The sequence below is a fragment of the Hyperolius riggenbachi genome, chromosome 12 (assembly GCF_040937935.1).
Source record: "Hyperolius riggenbachi isolate aHypRig1 chromosome 12, aHypRig1.pri, whole genome shotgun sequence".
Lineage (NCBI taxonomy): Eukaryota > Metazoa > Chordata > Amphibia > Anura > Hyperoliidae > Hyperolius > Hyperolius riggenbachi.
Window position 1 is genome coordinate 217,819,631 of NC_090657.1, and position 22,582 is coordinate 217,842,212.

Below are 22,582 nucleotides of genomic sequence, written 5' to 3' on the forward strand. Positions count from 1 at the left end.
ACTACTCACTAAACACAGTTCAACCACCTGTGGAAACGGTACCTGAGAAAGGTAAGAGGTTAAGCAGCTATTTCAGTCGGAGCTTCTCCACATACCTTGCATAGGACAGAACACTGGAATTACCAGAGCATGGCGGCCATCTCGGAAGACATGGCTGATGAACCATCACTGTGCGAGACACCTTGGAACCATTGGGAGCTTTACTGGGAAAGGTGTCTTGTCTCTACAGCTGATTTTTCACTGTCATGTCCAACGTTTACCGAGGTTTGGGCACAAATAAATAATGGTCTGTCTGCTCATGCAGTGCCGTAGGCCAATTTAATCCTCCAAGTCTTGCAACTTTATCTTTCGGCTCCACAGCCACATGCAGCAACATAGTGCCCTTTACCCCATGTGAGGCTTCAATGGTTCCCCAAATGTTGCTGAAAGTATTCTTTTCTGTTTTACTGTACATTTCCAGTCCTGTAAACCAAACCGCTTACATACTCTCACCCACAGGTGGTTAGTGTAAAGTCTTCTCATATAAAGTGCATTAGTTCTTATAGAGCATGAAAGTGGTTCCAGGCTTGAGAATAAACACCACAGTAGTGGTCAGCGGGAAACCAAATAACATGAAGAGGTCAGCCACCTCTCACCAGTGCTGGACTCTCTCTCACATGGTGCTAAATCACAGGGAAGTTGAAATTGGATTCCAAACACTGTTTCATTGTTGGTTGCTTCTGCCATAGAGGCTCAGGTCTTGGTGGAGTCCGCTCAGAGAAGAGATGGAATGAAGTTCTAGAACAGTTACTAACTTTACTTTCTCCTATTGCCGTCTGGTAAGGTAAAAGCAGGAACTCAAAAAAAAAATGTCAGCTAGGCCCATAGATTCCCACCGGGCTCTAGACACTGCGTACATTAAAAAAAAAAAAAAATGACATGCGGAAATATGGGTGAAGGTGAGAGTAAAATATCCGCAGTATTACTGCTATTCTACTGTTGAGCGCAGGATGTCACAAAGCAAAATATTGGTAATTTGACTTCTTACACTAATCTTCTGCTACCTACTCCTACCACTGACCCCTACCCCTATCTACGCCTAACATTAACCTACCCCCACCTCTGCAACTTTTCCACCCAGCTATCATCCAAACTTGGTATGTTGGACAATAATTGGATGTGTGAACGTGCAACAAATCTACGAGTGACTGATAACAGGCTGTTTACCCAATCCAAAAGGCGGTTCAACTCATATGACTGTTGTTCTAATATCGTGCAGTAGGCCACGTGTGTACAAGTCATTTGAACAACTTGTACTTGTTTTTACATCGTTCAGCCTGTCATTTGCTTGCGTGCACAGTATGCAAATTAGTCAATTGCTCAGTTGGCTTGTGCACAGAAAATACAAGTCATGTAATTGCTTGGTCAAGTGGTCGGTCATGTTGTGTGGAAAAGTTGCATGTGTGCATGAGACGTAACGCTAACCTACATCTAACACTAAACTACCCCTATCCACACCTAACACTAACTACCACTACCTATGTCCATCACTAACCTACCCCTACTTAACACTTATCTACCCCCACCTATCCCTAATCCCCACCCCTCATGGCTATCAATATTGCTACCGATGTGGGGTTCAACTACTTAAGAGCCAAACGCCATGCAGCAATAACTTACCCCTGCCACCATGTGTCCCTCCACTCCTATCTGCACTCCATTGCTATCTCTGCCATTTTTTTTTTGTGGCGCCAGGCTCTTTAGCTATATGCAGCGCCCACTTTTTGAGCTGTGCTATAGGTACAATAAGCGCTGTGGTTTATGGCAGAGCCCAAACATCCAAGTGCCCAAATTTTCTGTTTTGCTAGGCACTAGCCTGGATACCTTGGAGATGATGTGGTTCCACTTCAGAGGTTCCTTATGGGCACAGTGCTGAGCACACACTTCAGTCCAATGATGGGCACAAGATCCTCAGAAGGAGGTGATCACATAACTTCTGGTCCTGTGCTCTGCTAGCTGGACTCTGGTCACAGCAAGTCCTGTTATCTGCAGTGACAGTCCTGTGTGACTGGATCCTGTCACTTCTAAGAACTGGCCCTTACCATGTCAAAACCTGCCATAATGGCTTTCAAAACACAAAGCATCAGCATAATACCTATTTCAAAAGGTAACAAGTGCATGTCGAGCCTAGTAGCGGGAATTCCCTTCAGACTCTCCCGCCTAATGCCTGCTGGAGGAAGAGGGGGCAGGCCTCTCCCTCGTGTTACAGGAACACACGCTTCCACTAGCTTCACATCTGAGTCATTCCAATTTCCAGAAGTTTCCCCCGCGTGTTTTACCACAACCAGCAGCAGCAGTCGTAGATACTAGAATGAATGGTCCTCGGGCTGCAGTTAGCAATGTGGGCACAAGATGGCGGCAGAGCGCTGGGCACCGTCCGCTCTATGGTGCAGCTGCAGCTTCCCGTCTCCTGGTAACCGTGTAGCCCGGCCCTCGTCAGGTGCACAGCGACACCTGCAGCTGGGGAGGAGCCAGACGGCGGCTGCGGCCGAGTGACGTGTCCCTCCCCCTCTCTCCGGCCGGGCAGGTGAGGCTGTGGGCGGGGCCGAGCAGCAGGTGCAGCATCCAGTCCTGTCCGGGTATGGAGGTGGGCCCTGGCGCCGGGAGCTCCGTGTGACCCCCGAGAGTCTCCATAGAGCCCATCTATGTGTGAGTATATGACGTCATCAGCTTCCCACAGTGCAGCAAGCCTTCTGCAATGTGCTGGCTCCATCATAGGCACAGCTCTGCTTTCTATGTGTGTTTATGTATAAATATATTTTTTTTTATCATATACTGTAAAGTGCATATGAGTATTATAGTTTTATTACTATATATGCATGTTTTATTTTCTTATAGCTATTGTTATGATTTATAATAGAGCCTGAAGAGAGTGGTATACAGAGGCTGCTATCTTCTTTCCCTTATAAACAATGCCAGTTGCCTGGCTGTCATGCTGAACTCTTGGTCTTTGAGGGCTCGTTCCCACTATCGCGAATCTGCATGCGTCCAACGCATGCAGATCCGCACATGTAATACAAGTGGATGGGCCTGTTTCCACTGTAGCGTTGTTGAGGTGCGTTTTTTTCAGCGTGAAAAAAACGCACAAAAGAGCCAACGATTTCGCCTGCGTCGGGAATCCGTGCGAATCGCCGCTAATGTATTTAATAGTAAAAACGCATGCGTTTGTTACATGCGTTTTTACCCGCGATTTCGCGTGCGATTTCGCACCTTTTTCAATTTTATTTAGCCCTGGCAGTGTCATGGTTAATTTCGCATGGCACCCTGCCAGGCGAAATCGCGGGTAAAAACGCATGTGGAAACGCATCCGCATGCGTTTTTACAAGCGTCGGAATGCGGCCGAAATCGCGTCGCAACAGTGGAAACAAGCCCTGAATCACACACCTGCAAAAAGCATGCAGCCAGCAGAGTCACAGCATCTGATTTGCGTGCTCATTGTGGGCCACTGACTTATAATATAAGGGCCTTTTTACACTTAAAGGACCTCTGTCGCGAGAAGAAAAAACAATTAAAAATACATATAAACAGGTACAAATAAGTATGTTTCCTCTAGAGCAGGGGTCTCAAACTCAATTTACCTGGGGGGCCGCAGGAGGCAAAGTCAGGATGAGGCTGGGCCGCATAAGGAATTTCACAATCGTGGCGCATCGCCGCCTCTGCCCGCCCCTCTCACTCTTCCTTCACAGAGAGGAGCGGGGAGAGGCGGCGATCCGTGCGGCGATTGACGTCAGGAGGGGCAGAGCTGAAGCTGAAAGCTCTGCCCCTTCCAGGAAATGCCGGCGGATTGCCCCCCCCCCCCCCCCCCGGGCGATTTGGGGGCTCTGCAGCCCGCGTTTTTGCGGCGGGGATGCGGCGGATTACTTGGGAGCACTGAAGCGAACTACAAGGAAGCTTTTGCCATCGAGGGCCACAAATGGCCGGCGGGCTGCGAGTTTGAGACCCCTGTTGAGTAAAATGAGCCATAAATTACTTATCTCCTATGTTGCTGTCACTTACAGTAAGTAGTCGAAATCTGACAGAAGCGACAGGTTTTGGGCTAGTCCATTTCTCCATAGGGGATTCTCATCATGGCCTTTATTCTTTATAGACACTCCCTGAAAATGATTAATACAAAGATGCTGGCCAGCCTCCCTGCTCGCTGCACACTTTTTTTGGCAGTTGCACAGAGCAACTGCCATTCACTAAGTGCTTTTGAAAATAAAGAAAATCCTGAGAATCCCCTATGAGGAGATAGGCTAGCCCAAAACCTGCCAGTTCTGTCAGATTTTTACTACTTACTGTAAGTGACAGGAACATACCAGTAGGAGAAAAGTAATTTATGGCTCATTTTTACTTTGGAAGAAATGTACTTCTTATTTGTATGTGTTTACATATATTTTAAATTTCAAGATTTTTGCGACAGTGGTCCTTTTACTACTTGAGGACCATAGGCTTACACCCCCTAGTGACCAAGCTATTTTTTACAATTTAGGCCACTGCAGCTTTAAGGCTTCACTGCAGGGCCGTACAACCCAGCACACGAGTGATTCCCCTTTTCTGCCCACCAACAGAGCTTTCTGTTGGTGGGCTCTGATCCCTGCTTGTTGTTGTTGTTTTTTTGTTTATTTATTTAATTTTTTTTTTATAAATTTTCCCTTTTTTAAATTATTTTTATATCCCTCCCTCCCTCCCCCCGCCAGCTAATCACAGCAATCGGCTGTCATAGGCATTAGCCTGTCCCCAGTACAGCGTTGCCGTAGATTGCAGCGCTGTACACTGTAAATAGACGGCAGTTTCACCGTCTTAACAGCCTCCTAGCGGCGATCGCCGCTGGGAGACTGATGACGGAGCGGAGCTATGCGCTCGATTTCCTGCAAAATCCTGCCCCAAGACTTCACGCTAATTGGTGTCGAGTGGTCCTGGGGCTGCCACCGCGTTCACGCGAATTGGCGTGGAACGGTCAGCAAACAGTTAATGTGTTGGTGTACATTGTATTTGTTTTCTCTATGGTGGTGCATTGTAAAAAAGCTTCAGTTTTTCAGCGTAAAGTGTGAAAGTTTGCATAGGGAAACATGGACTGCACGTCAGTTGTCCTTTCAGTTACAACTGACAGCAACTGATTAAAGGGCAACTGTAGTGAGAAGAATATGGAGGCCAGGGATGCTCTTCCTAGTAGCTACTCAGAATTGAAAAGTTAATGACAGCAGCTGTCGGGGCAGGTGGGGGAGGGTAAAATTACCCATGCTGCTGTCTGTTCCAATGTGCTCCAGTTGTGTCGCAACGTTGCGTTCCAAGTCCCGTTCCACATCACTGCTACGTTGACTAGAAAGCAACGTATGACGTGATTGGAGCGATTTGGAACAGACAGCAGCACAAGTAAGTTAACCCTCCCCCACCCCCAGCTGCTGTGATTAACTTTTCTATTCCGAGTAGCTACGAGTAGGTATTTGCTCGGAAGAACATTCCTGATGGAAGCTGCCATATTTATTTCTTTTTAAAGGGAACCATGCTCTCTATTTCATCCTCACTGCTAAAGGTGTCTTGTTATCAGCTGTGATAAGAATCCCGGACTGAGCATTCAGTCTGGCTTTGCAGGGAATAATTATAGCTGAGTCATTATAGCAGAGCCACAAGGGGGCAGGTTTTGTCTTGAGAAGACACCAGAGAAGACAAACTCAGCTATAATCGTTCCTTAGCAAAGCTAGACTGAATGCCCAGTCTGGGATTCTTATCAGAGGTGATAACAGTCAGATTAAACAGAGACCAATGAAACAAAGAGCAGATTAGGTGTTTACTGTCATGTTCCCACTGATTTATAAGGTAAAAGGGTGCTTCATCTCTGGTTCTCTTTAAGCAATACCAGTTGCCTGGCAGTCCTGTTGAACTATTTGGCTGCAGTGGTGTCTGAATCACACCAGAAACACCTGATCTGCATATACTTGTTAATGGTCTATGGCTAAGAGTATTAGAGACAGACAATCAGCAGGACAGCCAGGTAACTGCTATTGTTTAAAAGGAAATAAATATGGCAGCCTCCATATACCTTTCACTACGATTGTCCTTTAACTACTACACGACCGCGCGCATCTCCTGCTTGGTAGGCAATCACCGCTCGGAGACTGTTAGACAGCGAAAACCGCTGTCTATAAGCGCTGTAATGCGCTGCGATGTGCAGCAGCGCTGTACTGGGGACAGCCGCGTGACACAGCTGTCCCCGTGGGAGACCTGAGCCGAACACGCTGATCGGCTGGCGAGGGAAAGAAATAAATAGTAAAAAAAAAAAAATACATTTATTGAAAAGCAGACAAATAAACTTTAATAAATAGACAAACAAATATCGGGGGGGAGGGGTCTGGGCTCTGTTGGTGGGGAGAAAAGGGGGGGTCACTTGTGTGCTGAGCTGTGCGGCCCTGCAGCAAGCCCTTAAAGCTGCAGTGGCCATTTTTGTGATAAATGGCCTGGTCTTTAAGGGGGGGTAAAGCCTGTGGTTCTGAAGTGGTTAACCAGTGCCAGTGTAAAAGGCCCCCTAGATATCCCCCACCACCCCCGTTTTTTTTAATTGTTTGTTTGTTTTTGTACTCTCTGCTTTAAATATGACAGCTGATTTTATTTATATCATCAGAAATGATAACATCTATTTTATGCAACAATTCTTTTACACCACGTCATACACTGTTGCCATGGTTCCTGCAAATTTAAAATTATAGCAGTCACTCACTAGTAGCACCAGCAGGAAACCTCATAGGGAACGGTTCTCCAATCACAACACCCTCTACAGCATGAAGTGTTGTGATTGGCTGAGTAGTGTGGGCAGAATTTTCTACAACCCATCAGAAACCTAGCAGAGTGAGAGAGTGTCGTCCACGTAATCACGTCAGCGGAATTTCCCTATGATTCTGATCGTAACTACAATTTTGTGGGTAATCTTGATTTCAAGTAATTTTTGCAAGTTATGCAAGATGGCATTCATGTAATCAGCCAATCTGTGGGCAGGAGAAAACACACTCTCACACCAATGAATTGCAGTCTATGGGCACGAGAAAGTCATATATTCATGAAATGATCCTTTGCAATAGAAGTAAGTGGAGCTCTCCACCCGTATGCAATGTGCCTGGTCGATCCCAACAGCACTCAAGACTACTCAGTGTGGGTTGGTGTTAAAGGGGTTCTGTGGAATGAAAAAAAAAAAACTGACACTTACCTGGGGCTTCTATAGGCCCCCTGTAGCTGTCATGTCCCGCGCCGTCCTCCTACGATCCTCCGTTCCCTGCCGCCGGCACAGGTCAATTATTCGTCTAACAAGACGAATAATGAGCGCTCCCGCTCGCGTCTCCGGGAGCTTACTGCGCAGGCGCCATACAAGGTTTTCTCGTACTGCGCCTGCGCAGTAAGCTGCCGGAGACGCGTGCGGGAGCGAGCACGCGCGCGTAGCCACAGTCACGCTAGAAGAATAATTACACCGGGACCGGCGTCGGGGAACGGAGATTCGTAGGAGGATGGCGCAGCTCATGACAGGTACAGGTGGCTGATAGGAGCCCCAGGTAAATGTCAGTTTGTTTGTTTTTTTATCATTCCACAGAACCCCTTTAAGGGTACATTCACAATTACTGTCACCTGCCAGGATTGCAACTAGATTCATGGGGTGACAGTTGGATGACTCCAACTCATGAAACCTCCAACTCCAGGTACCCAAAATTGCTCCGGATCCAGACTCATTTTTACAAAGCCTATGGATTTGGTTCTGAAATCCTCCGACTCCTAAGTTTATTGAAACCTCCGAGTCCCGACTCCAGGTACCCAAAATTGTTCAGACTCCTCGACCCTACAGTACGGGGCTAAGTTCTGTGCAGACGTGTCGGTAGCCTGTAGGCTAGCAGCATGTTCTGTTGCTGTAAAAGGGGGGGGGGGCATAGACATCCAGAGCAGGAGGGAGAACAATAGACTCGGCCAGCACTTGAATGAGATGATCATGATGTCACGCCAACGGGGGCTGCTGTACACAGAGGAAGGAAATACAAGCGTCTATTATCCAGGGCTGTGGAGCTAGAATCGGAGTTGGAGTCAGATGATTTTTGTACCCGCTCTATAGCCCTGTAAGGGCTGTAGAGTCGGAGCAATTTTGGGTACCTGGAGTTGGTGGTTTCATAAACTGAGGAGTCGGATGATTTTTGTACAAATTCCTCAGCCCTGCACATTATCGGCAGAAACGTTATTGGCACCAATACAAATTGTTGGTATAGTGTGATATTTGGGCAGTGAAGGCATCTGACCTGATAAATAATGTTGCCTCGGGCCTGCTACTTGTTGTTGCAGTTTTCACAGCGGGCGGCCCAGGTGCCCACATTTCACACTTTTTCATGTACATGCTGTATAATAATTCCTTTTTTTGTATAGCGCTTTTCTCCTGTCTGACTCAAAGCGCTTATGAGGCAGCCACTAGAGCGCACTCAGTAGGCAGTAGCAGTGTTAGGGAGTCTCGGCCAAAGAACTCCTTACTGGATAAGTGCAGCTTACTGAACAGGCAGAGCCGAGATTCGAACCCAGGTCTCCTGCGTCAGAGGCAGAGCCCATCACCATTACACTATCCAGTATATATACTAGGATCTCAGAAGATGTGGCCCCAAACTGCCCCCCTCACTCAAGAACCCACCTAGTGTGAGGAGAAAGTGCAGAAACTTATGGTACTTTACTGCAACATAACAAGAGGCATACTTCTCCTATCCAGCTCTGTATCATTTATAGATGAAGACCATCATGCTGCTTGTATATAAAGGAATATATATTGGTCCAACCACTGAATTCTACTGCAGATAGAATGTTATATACGGTACCTATTAAGTGCAAAAATATACTTTAATTGTATATTTGTGCCACAAACATCAAACAGTCATAGAAATAATGCACATAACATTAAAGGGGTTCTGTGGGGGGGGGGGGGTGAAAATAAAAACAGACACTTACCTGGGGCTTCTACCGGCCCCCTGCAGCTGTAATGTCCCACGCCGTCCTCCTCTGATCCGCCGTTCCCCGCCGCCGGTCCCAGTCTGATAATCGTCTGACAAGATGAATAATGCTCGCTCCCGCACGTGTCATCAGGAGCTTACTGCGCAGTAGTACAAAGTTTTCTTGTACTGCGCCTGCGCAGTAAGCTCCCGATGACGCACGTGGGAGCGAGCACGTGTGTGGCCAAGGCCGCGCAGCCGCAGTTGGATTAGATGCGGAATTAGCCCAGGCAGCGGGGAACGTCGGATCGTTGGAGGGTGGTGTGGGACATTGCAGCTGCAGGGGGGCGGTAGAAGTCCCAGGTAAGTGTCCATTTTTATTTTCAAATTCCGCCCCTCCCCCCCCCCCCCCCCCTCACAAACACACACAGAGCCTCTTTCACAATAATTAGAGACATTGTGACGCAAAAAAATGCCCCTGGGGGGTACTTACCTCAGGATGGGGAAGCCTCTGGATCCTATCAATGCTTACCCCGTCCTCCTCCGTCCCACGGTGGTCTCGCTGGGCCCCTCTGAAGCCTCAGCCGACAATGTGTTATGCTGTGGTGCAGGCGCAGTAGCGGCTCCCCGATGGGCTAAGGCGCAAATAGCCGATCCCAATTGGGTCCGCTCAACTGCGCAGGTGACTTGTGCCTGCGCAGTAAAGCAGACCCGCTTGGGATCAGCTATTTCCGCCTGATCCAAAGCCGAGAGCCGATACTGCGCCTGCGCTGGAGCCGTGGAAGGTAAATATTTACATCCCCGCCATTCGGAGGGGCCCAGTGAGACCACCGTGGGACGGGGAAGCCTCCGTAGGATCCAGTCGCTGGAAGTACCCTCCAGTGGCACTTTTTTCTGTTACAGGTTTTCTTTAAAGGGAACCTGAAGTGAGAGGGATATGGAGGCTGCCATATTCATTTCCTTTTAAATAACAGTTGGCAGGCTGTCCTGCTAATACTTTTAGCCACAGCCCCTGAACAAGCATGCAGCAGATCAGATGTTTCTGACTGAAGTCTGATTGGATTAGCTGCATGCTTATTTCAGGTGTGTGACACTACTGATGCCTGAAAGATCAGCAGGACAGCCAGGCAACTGGTATTGTTTAACCTCTGAAGGACCACAGTGCTAAACCCAGCTAAAGACCAGGCTATTTTTTTCAAAATAGGCCACTGCAGCTTTAAGGCTAAGCTGCAGGGCCGCACAACTCAGCACAGTAGTGATCCCCCCCCCCTATTCTCCCCACCAACAGAGCTTGCTGTTGGTGGGGTCTGATCACCCCCCCCCCCCCCCCCCCCCCCAGTTGTTTGTTTATTTTTTTATACAAATATTTATTGTATTTTTTATTTTTTAATAAATGTACGTATTTTTTTTTTCTCCCTCTGCCTGCCTCCCTCCCACCCCCTGCCAGCCAATCATAGCCAGTATGGTGGAGTATATAAATAAATGTGTTTGTACTAAAACCGACAGTATCCTGTCTGCTTCGGGGAGATGAGTCCACCACCGCCTGCCGAGGAATTTTAAAGTTTTCAGATATATTTTATTCGGTACTTATCCGTTAGCCGGGCGCATCCGGCAGGTGGCGACAAAACTCCACCAGAGTTACATCTTTCCCTACTATCCCTGTCGGCCTGGAGGGGGAATAGTAATTAGCGCCACCTGCTGGATGCATCCGGCTAACGGATAAGTACCTTTTATTCTGTTGGCGCCTCTGTTCTCCTTACAATATCAGCATCCACCCCTGGTGGAGGGGTTGAATTCCCTTTCTTCTCCTGAACTACAGAGAGCGACATCTTAATCCTGAGTGAGGACAGGTCTAATCTCCCCACCTGCCTATACAGTGGTTGCCTAATTGGTAACCCTGACTTGTAAGTATATCTATCATATACTTTTCCATTTACCCATCACCTAACTTACTACACTATATTGGGCTCTCGGTGTCCCTTCTTAATCATAGCTATCAGCTGTCATTGCTTCAGCCTATGTGAGCCGATCGCTCTCTGATAGCCGTGTCACACGGCTGTCCCCAGTACAGCGCTGCTGTAAATTGCAGTGCTGTACTAAGTAAAAAGACGTCTTAGTCTAACAGTCTCCGAGCGGCGATCGCCGCTGGCGCGATCTCCTGCAATAGCCGGCCCCAGGACTTGACGCCAATTAGCGTTAGGCGGTCCTGGGGCTGCCGCCGTGGTCACGCCCATTGGCATGACGCGGTCTTTAGGTAGTTAAAGATAAATAAATATGGCAGCCTCCATATCCCTTTCGCTTCAGGTGCCCTTTAAAACCACACAAAGTTCTGTATCATTCCTGGAGAGAAAACGTAGGTTTCGAAACCTTGCAAGAATACTATCTATATTATCTCCTTAAAGGACAACTGAAGCGAGAAGGATATGGAGGCTGCCATATTTATTTCCTTCTAAGCAATACCAGTTGCCTGGCTATCCTACTGAGCCTCTCTCTCAATACTTTTATCCATAGCCCCTGAACAAGCATGCAGCAGATCAGGTGTTTCTGACATTATTGTCAGAACTGACAAGATTTGCTGCATGCTTGTTTCTGGTGTTATTCAGACACTACTGCAGCCATATAGACCAGCAGGGCTGCCAGGCAACTGGTATTGTTTAAAAGGAGATGGCAGCCCCCATAGTCTTCTAACTTGATTTGCCCTTTAAAGCTATAACCTAAAGCACTTTTTGTTATTTAGATGAAAACAGTGATTGTGGCTCTCTGTTGGTTTTACAGTTCCGCACCTTGCTCTTTCTGATCTCCAGTATCCAGACAGACCAGCTCAGTTTCATTTTTACACAAGATATTTACTCTCAGAAGAATCTGGTTAGGTGACAATCCACAAGTCGTTTGACCAGTCAGCACCACACCACAGGTTTATGTGTATTTGGCTGGCTGAAACCGCGTGTAAAGCCGAGGTCAAGGCACCGTACCAAGTCTAATCCCCGTTCCCTCACCATGCCTGGCATGTGTGTCCAATACAAAATAATTGTTGGCTTTTCAGTGTTCTCCCCAGAATTTTTTTCCAGCCGGGTGGCATGAAAAAGTAGCCGGGTGGGGCGAGATGAAAATGCAGGGCAACTGTGCTTACAGCATAGGAGGAGGTGAGGAGGTGAGCCGATGACAGCCGGGTGGTCACCAAATCTAGCCGGGCGGAGCACCCGGCTAAAAGAGCCTGGGGAGAACACTGGATTTTTTCTTGATTTATCATCAGAAAAGACGGCCACATACAGTAATTGCATCATCACTTTCAGCAGGGAGCCCACACAAAATGTATAAGCCTGGTACACACCTTCAATTTTGATTGGCCAATTTCACCCTCCATGTAGTATGAGATCCAACAGATATGGAATACTATGAACAGATTGTGTAGGTAAGCCCTCATACTACATAAGGCCACTTTTCCACGGACTGTTGAACTGTGTGCTCAGCAAGCAGTTACCCGGCAGCAGTGAGCAGTTACCAGGCAGCAGTGAGCAGTTACCAGGCAGCAGTGAGCAGTTACCAGGCAGCAGTGAGCAGTTACAAGCAGGGCTGTGGAGTCAGTGCAAAAATCTCCAACTCCGACTCTAACTCCGACTCCAGGTACCCAAAATGGCTCCGACTCCTTAGTCTAATACTTAACAGGGCTGTGTATTTTGTAGAAAAATCATCCGACTCCTCAGTTTATGAAACTCCGGGTGCCTAAAATTGCCTCAACTCCAACTCCGACTCCACAGCCCTGGTTAAAAGGCAGCAGTGAGCAGTTACCAGGCAGCAGTGAGCAGTTACCAGGCAGCAGTGAGCAGTTACCAGGCAGCAGCGAGCAGTTACCAGGCAGCAGCGAGCAGTTACCAGGCAGCAGCGAGCAGTTACCAGGCAGCAGCGAGCAGTTACCAGGCAGCAGTGCGCAGTTACCAGGCAGCAGTTACCAGGCAGCAGTGCGCATTTACCAGGCAGCAGTGAGCAGTTGCCAGGCAGCAGCAAGCAGTTGTGAGAGTTTGAGAGGCATTTCATTAGCCCATCAACTGCTCGTGGAAAAGTGGCCTAAAGGTGGTACAATTGGTCAATGATTGGCTAATCAAACTTGGATGTGTGTTCCAGGCTATAGTCAAATGTAGTCTGGTGGGTCGCGCCTAAAGCCTGATACACACCTCTAATCTGATTGGCCAATCACTGACCAATTTTACCACCTCTGTGTAGTATGACAGTTTGTCTATTTTCTTATGTTACTATGAAGGAAAATGAACCAGGATAGAAAGGACCGGTGTGGTTTGAATTATAAAACAATATATTTTTCTCATGAAAGCTTGATAGTATGTGTGACTAGGGGTGTGCTGTGGGCGTGGCTTAAGTGCCCCTCTTTCTCATCTCAAAAAGTTGGGAGGTATGGAAGAAGTAGCTGTTTCGCTATGAAATGTGCATTAGGCTATTGTATTCTGTATATTAACATGATTATAGGACTTACACATTACTGATGTGCAGATACCTGTATCTAGGGGCGACCTTTAATACTTATCTTTACTATTGTTATACGTGGATTGGGCATGATAGAAGATCTCGGTTGCAAGTGCTCCTTCAATTTCCCAATGACTTACAAACCTCCAGCCGCTCTCTCCCCCCCCCCCTCTAAAGTGTATATGTTCCCCTTCAGGCTGGTGGTGAGGCTCACTGGTGCGACTCCTGGCCTCCTCCTGTTTCCTGTATCTTTCTCCATGCGAATCCGGCGCTTGTACTGACATCACTGCATGTGTACATGGTACAGGTACTCACAGTGACAATTCAAAAAGATGACGGTCACAGGAGGAGAGGAGGAGTCACGCCAGTGTGACTGGTGAACCTGCAACACTCACCAGAGGTCCGGAGCGGAGGAACAGTCAAGGGCGGCCCTGCCATGGAGCTGACTGGATTACTTGATTCAGGGCAGCAGACTGTAGGGGGCGCCATCAGCTCTACACTCCCTCAACTGATCTTTTTCGGTCTCTCCCACTGCTCTGCTGCTTCTGCCTTACTCACAGAACACAGAGCTTGCCTACTGGGAGTCTGCGTGTGCTGGCACGCCCCTTCATTAAATATGCACTGCTTGTTGCTAGCCCCGCCTCCTTTGCTAGCCCTTATTGATGTGCATGTATGTCTGAGGAAGTTTGTGAAATCAGTTAAAAAGGATGCTTAAAGGGGCACTATGGCGAAAAATAAAAATTTTGTTGCAAACATATACAAATAAGAAGTACGTTTTTTTCCAGAGTAAAATGAGCCATAAATTACTTTTCTCCTATGTTGTTGTCACTTACAGTAGGTAGTAGAAATCTGACAGAAGTGACAGGTTTTGGACTAGTCCTTCTCTTCATGGGGGATTATCAGGGAGTTATTTATTTTCAGAAGCACTTAGTGAATGGCAGTTGCTCTGTCCAACTGCCAAAAAACTGTGTAGTGAGCAGGGAAAGCTGGCCAGCATCGTTGTTTACATCCTTTTTAGGGAATATCTTTATAAAGACTAAAAACCTTGCTGAGAATCCCCCATGAAGAGATGGACTAGTCCAAAACCTGTCACTTCTGTCAGAGTTCTACTACCTTCTGTAAGTGACACCAACATAGGAGAAAAGTCATTTATGGGTTATTATACTCTAGAAAAAAAATCATACTTCTTATTTGTCTATGTTTGCACATATTTAAAATGTTCAGTTTCCGCCATTGTGCCCCTTTAAATAAATAAAATATAGATTTATTTTTTTCAAGGTTTTTTTTTTGGGGGGGGGGGGGAGGAGGGGCATCCTCACAAGTCTGCTTCAGGCAGCCGGCCTGGGGACATTACATGGGAGGTGGTGCAGAGGCAACAGTGCAAGGACAATTTCCAAACCTGTCTGCAGTGTATAGGCAGGCAATGCATCCCTCTCTGATTGGATTTGATCAGTGAGGTATCTGTTGGTTGATCTGGTGACAGATGGAGAGGTGTTTGCTGTGCAGGAAAGTGGACCACTCACGTAGCCGTTTCTGCAGGCCTGTTACAACTTCTGCAAATAATTGGTGTGCTTCAAAATCCACCTATTCTATCTTTTCTTCAGAAATGTATGATGAATCAAAAGTGTTTTATGTTACCAGTCTCATAGTCTGCTGTCTGTTACTATCCACCCGAATGCAAAGCGATTGGGGGGGGGGTAGAATATTGGTACAGTTTGTTCTTTTTCCTGCTTCAGTGTGACTTGTACAAATATTTCAGTTGTAAACTTGCTGGGGCGGCTCGATATCACACCAGGAAGCTGTGTCCTGCCGCTGAGAACAAACATCCACACCCACACAAATCCTTCCTACAGCCTGTCAGGTGATACTCAACATGTCTGCATAACAGATAGGGCAGCATTTTCTCCAAGTCACCCTTCATGTGTCAGAGCTCTCTGTAGAGAGTATTATTATTATTATTTATTGGATTTATATAGCGCCAACATATTACGCAGCGCTGTATGTCCTTATATAGCACTGACATCTTCTGCAGCACATTACAGAATACATAGTCAGTGACTGTCCTCAGAGGAGCTCACACTCTAATCCTACCATAGTCATAGTGTAATGTCCTACCATATTATTATTATTATTATGTATTTATATAGCGCTGACATCGTCTGCAGCACATTACAGAGTACATAGTCATGTCACTGACTGTCCTCAGAGGAGCTCACACTCTAATCCTACCATAGGAGGAGGAGGACGTGGGTTGGGAGAGCTCCTGGACTTCCAGGGGAGGTCTTTGATCTGCATTGCCGGATCCAGCTTTGGAGTGCTTTTCTGGGCATACTTTCCACCTGAAGTCCCTGTTCCGGGCCTTGCCGGGCAGGGGCTTGCCTAAGCTAACTGGCCGCTCCAGCCATGGAGCGGCCAGCTCATACCCCCCCTACGACTTCACCAACTTACCTGGGGGACGTTGGAAATTCCTCAGATGGGGATGTCGCCAATAATGCGATTGCATGGGTAAAGGAAGCGAAAGCCTGCATGGATACCCTGGAAAAACTGAGGTACAGCTTTGCAAAGGCCCGCTTCCGCTATGGGATCAAATGGAAGCCAGAGATGCTGTGGCAGGACGAGACGATAATAGACCTGAGGATGCAAATTATACAACAAAAATCAAGGTTAGCAGAGCTTGAGAAGATTGGTGGTCCCTTTTCTGAACAGTTGGGATATAAGAAGAGGTTCAAAAAGATGTTGATGCCTGAACGATATGTAGATGACAGCGACACAGAAGATGACTGTGTCGTATTTGAAGACGAGTGCACCCCCCCGGAGAGACCACCGTGGATGAAATCGGAGGTGTCCCAGTATCCCATCCCGCCCGGGCAAAGTGTGTGTGCAGAAGACCCCATGGAAGGTGGAAGCAAGGTGCAAGTACCGGGCCCTGTGGCGGGTGTCCAGGTGAGTGCCGATGATGCTGGTGCTGCTGCCCCTGCTGCTGGGGGCCCTGGTGGTGTGCGTGCTGCTGGGGTCCTCAGTGAAGCGGTGGGTGGCGGTGCTGGTGTTGTCCCTGTTGTGGCTGCGGCTGGCATGCCCCCCTCTAACTTACCTGGAGGTGGTGGTGTGGCTGCGGCTGCACAGGCCTCCCTGGACACTCGCATGGTCCCTGCTCCCGGTGGACTCCTGGACCTCGCATCAGAGTCACCTATGGTGGCTGGTGTGGGGTCTGGGGTGAAGCTGGGAGCGGGGCCATGCGCCCAGAGTCATTGGGAAAGCTCCCCGCCGTGTACAGCAGTGAAGCAAGATGGTGCCGGCCTCCCGAGCGATGCTCCGTTCACGCCAACTCAACTTCCGGTCGCTGGGGCGGAAGTGACATCGGCGGCTATCATTCCGCCTGGATGCGGAAACGCCATAGTGGTCAATGCGGCCGAAGACAGAAATGCGATTCCTATTGATGTAGCGGTATTTCCGCGTCAAGACGGACTTTCTGACGCGGTTCCGCATGAAGACGGAATTGCCATTGAAATTAATGGAGGTGAATGCGGAAACCGTTCTGATGTCTCTACTGACGGAAAAACCATTGATGTGAGTGGAGAGGAGGGCAGAATTTGCCATAGTGATGCAGGGGATGCATCCCCACTACTGTTGGAGGCAGGGGATGCGGAAAATCAATTAGCCAGTGCAGAGCTTCAGAACAAAGTGGCTGTTGAAGGTGGTAATAAGGAGGCAAGTGGAGAAGAAGATGGAATAAAATTCCAAAGAAGACAGTCTGGGAATAAAAAAGTCATGTTTGCAACCACATCTGCGATGCTGCAAGAGGATCCACAAGGGAGCGGGGCAGCGTTTCTGGGACTTGTGGATTCTACGCTTAATGAAGAGCAAAGCAAGGAAATATTACGTTTGGCTGCACAACCCAAGTTGGAGATGGACTTATCCGTTGAGGAGTTTGTAGAGGAGGATACCTTTCAGGTAGATGAATCGGAACAGGCTGACTCCTCTGATATGGATATTATTGAAAGTGACGCTGAACAACTGGCCCAGGAATTCTTCCCATCCTCTGGTGAGGAGGAGGGTACGAGTTCTCCTGAGGACCAGGGAAGGGAAGAGGACGCTGAACAACGGATGGGTGAGGTGCAAATGTCTCTTCCTGATAAGTTGTCAAAAAAAGAATTAAGAAGAAAGGGAAAAACAAGATAAGCAAGTCAAAAAAATTAAATATTGATGTTGGTAGGAAAAAGGGGGAAAGTAGAAGGGTCTCTATGTCAGAGGTGGAGGAAACTAATGAGTCCTCCCAAGATGCCCAGGGTGAGGCGGGACCCCCTGCATTTGTGCAAGAGAGTGAGGGTGGGGAGATCTTGATGGTTCAAAAGGGAAAGGGGGGTACCCCGGTAAGGAAAGAGAAAGGGGACAAAGATCTTAGCCTGCTTTTTGGGAGGAATCTCCTTTCAGATTTCATATCTGAAGACGGGGAGGGGTGCCAAAAAGGGGGTAAGAAAAAGAAAAAAGAGAAGCACCCAGAACCGCCCCCTGTGGTGATCAGTGACATTGTCACGGAATTCAAAACAATGGATCTGACATACAGACTAGAAAAAAACAGGCTCGTGGTTATTGACGAGCATTCTGGCGAGGCTGTGGTTTTGGCGGTGGAGCCAGGGGGATATTATGGGGGCCTGCACCTGGTAGGCATGGGCGACCCCAAGTGTGGCCTCCAGCTCGAGTTCCGTGCAGACGGAAAGAAGTTTACTGTACGCAATGACATTATTACCAGATACTCCTTTTCAGGAAAACAGGAGTGGATGGAGGCCATATTCGGGCTCGGGCCGAGTGCCCCCAGGTATAGGCCCCCCCATCCCCCTGTCTCCACTGCAGGCAGCCTCGTTCAGACAGATGTGGTAACTCCTGCAGCCAATCCTGGCGCTGTCAGGAAAGGTGGTAATTCAATTGTGAGCACTGCTATTAGTACTGGTGTTGTGATGGGGGCTGGTGGGGGTGCTGTGACTGGGTCGGAGCTGCCAGAGCTGGAAAGTGTAATTAGAGTGGGCTTTCCTGAACTTGGTCCTGCTCAGAATCCTAGAGCTTTGGCCCCTCTGGCAGCCTCGGCCCAGGGCACTTCATCAGCTCGCCCGACTTCTTATTCGAGGGTCGTTAGGGGTGCTGCTCCTGGTAGGAGGGTTCTAGCTCCCCTGGAGACAGGATTGGAGGATGGCGTCCCAGGTCGAAGAAATGTTGTTCGCCTTAAATGGGATCATGCCCTTCTACCTGTCCCGACTAAAAAACAGTTTATTAAGTATCTCCTTGACCTGGGAATAAGGCCGGCAGACCTCTATGCGATCCTGGCTCCAGGGGATCCTCCGTCATATTATGATGTGTCCTTCCTCTCCCAGCATGGCATGGAGTCCTTTTTAGAGGAGCGTTTAAAGTTTTCAGAGAATGGTGAATGGCATGGTTTTAAGGTCATTCCGTTGTCCAAACAGACGCTGGAGAGGAAGGCGCACATTGTAGTGCAGAATGAAAGCATTCCGGTGCGGGACCTGATGACTTGGGTCCAACATTACGCTGACATAATGTCCCCGCCGCACAAGGTCCTGGACGAGCTCGGGATCTGGTGGGGGGAGTATGAGGTGGCGATCCGACTCCATACAAAGGAGGGGGTCGTCACCCATGTTCCCCGTTCCGCCCTCATAGGGCGGGACAAGATCATCACCTACTACCCGGGCCAACCCAGGACCTGCAACAGGTGCGGCAAGAGGGGACATTTGGCCAGCGGCTGCCCAGATCCGAGGTGCAGTCGCTGCCAGGAGTTCGGGCACTCTGCGTCATCCTGCAGAAGGATTAAATGTAATTTCTGTTTTGAGTTTGGCCATCCATATACGGAGTGCCCGATCTCCTGGGCGACGATGCCCTCGGATCTGAAGGTGGCCATGTTGGCAAGGATGGGAGAGAGCCAGGATGTCTCTGTGGTCGATCCCAATGTGTGTGTTGAGTCTGTCCTAGTCCCTAGCGTGTCTGCGTCCAGTGTGAACCAGTCCTCCATAGTCCCTCCCCCCGGCTCTCTTCCAGCCAGCATGGCCTCTGATAGGCAGCCTGGGCCTGAGTCATCGGCTCCCACCCGGGATGCTGCTCAGGACGGAGATGGCCCTCCTCCCAAGGAGCAGCGACCCAGACCTATGAGAAGCAGAGAAGGGGGTGGCCTTCGGCCCCGCACTGCTGCTCCCATGGGTCCACCTTTAGCGCCCATACCTCCTCCGAGGAGGAAGAAAAAGGCTCCCCCTGCTGCTGCTCCGGATGCAGGTGGTCCTACCCTACCTCCTCCCGTTCCTGACCCCTCAGTTCCCGCAGTGTCCCTTCCCCCTCCCACCCCCCCAGCGCCTGCAGTGTCCCTCCCCCCTCCTACCCCCCCAGTTCCTGCAGTTTCCCTTCCCCCTCCTGGCCCTGTTGTCCCAACCCCCTCTCTGGACCCTCCTGTCATTGTCCCACTCCCTCCCTCCCCTTCCACCTGCCCCTCCGCCTTAGCCAGCGGTGGTGGGTTCGCTCTATCTAGTTCTGTCCCCGCAGGTTATGCCTTTTCGGCCCCTTGCCCCACAGATGCAGCCCTTGCCCCTTGGAAAAGGGAGCACCTTTCGCAGGAGGATAAGTCCTACCTAGAAGAACGCTTTAAAACAAAAAAGAGGAGAGGTGTTAAACCTTTATGTAGAGGTCTCCCTGAGAATCCAAGGGCAGCAAACAGGGTAGCTGCCCAGCAAAGGAGACAGAGGGAAAAGGAGATAAGCCTGTCTAACAGGTTCAACGTTCTGGCTGCCTCTCCTCTTGCCTCTGAGGAGGAGGAGATGGTGGTGGAGAGTCCTGCTTCCGTAGGGGAGGCATTGTGATTTGTGTTTATGTTTGTAAATGTTGTCTTTTACTTTAGTTTATTGTCTTTGTTTAAAGAAAGATAAAGGGAAACCTTAAATCACTCTGATGGCGGTTCCCCCACCACTCATATTGGCAACGATCAACGTTGCTGGTATTAAAATGACCAGAGCTCGAAAATTGGCTTTTTCGATTTTGGCTGCCCATGAGGCTGATGTTTTTTTCCTGCAGGAGACCAGGCTCACCTCTGCGGCTGACCTCTGGTTGGCTGAGAGGGACTGGGTGTCCGGTCCGAGTTTTTGGTCACTTGCGGGAGAGCCTGGTAGTGGTGTGGCGGTCCTTTTTAGGGCCGACATGGTAACTTGCCAGCGGGTTATTGAGGTAGAGATGGGGAGGTGTCTGGTCCTAGACGTCTGTGTGAGGGGGCAGGATCTCAGGCTTATTAACATCTATGCCAGCTCCAGGTTTAAAGGGGAGAGAAAGCGCCTTCTTACACAGATCAGGCCATACCTTTTTTCAGCCTATCCAGTGATCCTGGGTGGTGATTTTAACACCATCACTAGGGCCATGGACAGGGCAAGGGCCCAGGTCCGGATAGGTGTAGATAGCAGGTTTCTAGTTAAACTAGTTAATGAGTCCGACCTGGTAGATGTGCACATTCGTCACTCCCCAGGTCTCACGGGTTTCACTTTCCAGAGAGGTAGTAGTAGGTCTAGGATAGATAGATTTTTTGTTTCAGAGAGCCTCATCACTTCAACTCCTAAGTTGTTGGCGGTGGAGTTCTCGGATCACCTTATTCTGTCGGTGGGCTTAAATGCTTCGGATGCTCCTCCCAGAGGTCGGGGTATCTGGAGAATGAATTCGTCCCTGTTGCTGAAAGATGAGGTGAGACAATCCTTTGAGGAGTTTTTTCAAGCACAGGTATCCATCCTGGACTGCTTTGACAATAGAACGAATATACTTAGCTGCGGCGCTTCACTTAAATCGAGGCTGCAAAGAGAAATTATGAGGTTGCTCCGTCCCCACCGATTTATGCAAAAATAGTATATATTTCTCTGCGCCCACTATGGAATCAAACTAGGACTATTATAGATGTACTGATATACATTTTAATAAAAATAGCCAGATATAGTTAAAATCAATAAAATCTCAATACTAAATAACGTGGATTATGAACTAGTCTCTTCACAATCTTTCTACAATCTTTCATACATTCACAGCGCCCTTACTGACAATCACACATCATGCATCAAACAACCAAAGCTGAATGTGACTCCAGACAAAAGCCAGCACCATCAATAGTACCCTATCTGGAGCTGCTCGTATATGCCCAAAAGCCAGTTCGTTTCAGGTGTCTTAATGTATTAAGCCCAATATTCATCAGTGCAGCGCTGCAGTGGTAAAAGCACCTCTTCACAATACAAATCAACAGCTTCAACTCAAATTGGTCTAGTAGGTATCTAGTCCGGAGATTTGTTGTCTCAAAATCAGTGTGTCATTCCATTACTTATTCAGCAGAACATTCAGAGGCAGATATTACTGCGCAGATATCATGTCTATTTGCATAGACCCCGCAGATGGAGTGTCTGTTAACTCACGTATCCGGCTAAGTTGGAGAGATAGAGGGTTTCTTTGAGCAGATGTTGGCTGTGGCTTCCAAAACAGACTCCCAGGTCCCGGCCGTGTACACTTAGGAGTCCGGAGCCGCTACGAGTCCAGGATCGCCGTTCTGGCAGGCGGAAGTCCTTCGGTGACGTCACCACACTTTGCAGGACCAATCAGAGCCCTCTCAGAGGCGGGAGTCTGTTTTGGAAGCCACAGCCAACATCTGCTCAAAGAAACCCTCTATCTCTCCAACTTAGCCGGATACGTGAGTTAACAGACACTCCATCTGCGGGGTCTATGCAAATAGACATGATATCTGCGCAGTAATATCTGCCTCTGAATGTTCTGCTGAATAAGTAATGGAATGACACACTGATTTTGAGACAACAAATCTCCGGACTAGATACCTACTAGACCAATTTGAGTTGAAGCTGTTGATTTGTATTGTGAAGAGGTGCTTTTACCACTGCAGCGCTGCACTGATGAATATTGGGCTTAATACATTAAGACACCTGAAACGAACTGGCTTTTGGGCATATACGAGCAGCTCCAGATAGGGTACTATTGATGGTGCTGGCTTTTGTCTGGAGTCACATTCAGCTTTGGTTGTTTGATGCATGATGTGTGATTGTCAGTAAGGGCGCTGTGAATGTATGAAAGATTGTAGAAAGATTGTGAAGAGACTAGTTCATAATCCACGTTATTTAGTA

General features: G+C 48.5%; 1 protein-coding gene across 2 annotated transcripts in view; it reads left to right on the forward strand.

The window, feature by feature from the left end:
- The first annotated feature begins 2,468 nt into the window (after window positions 1-2,468).
- MFSD6L (major facilitator superfamily domain containing 6 like) overlaps window positions 2,469-22,582 on the forward strand; it is a 28,867-nt gene continuing 8,753 nt past the window's right edge. The window contains exon 1 of one of the 2 annotated variants that reach the window (XM_068262555.1): window positions 2,469-2,688. The gene's annotated coding sequence lies outside the window, so the exon portion shown is untranslated. Of the gene's footprint in view, window positions 2,689-5,334; window positions 5,395-22,582 lie in introns of those variants that run through there. The other variant, XM_068262556.1, reaches the window with a different exon arrangement.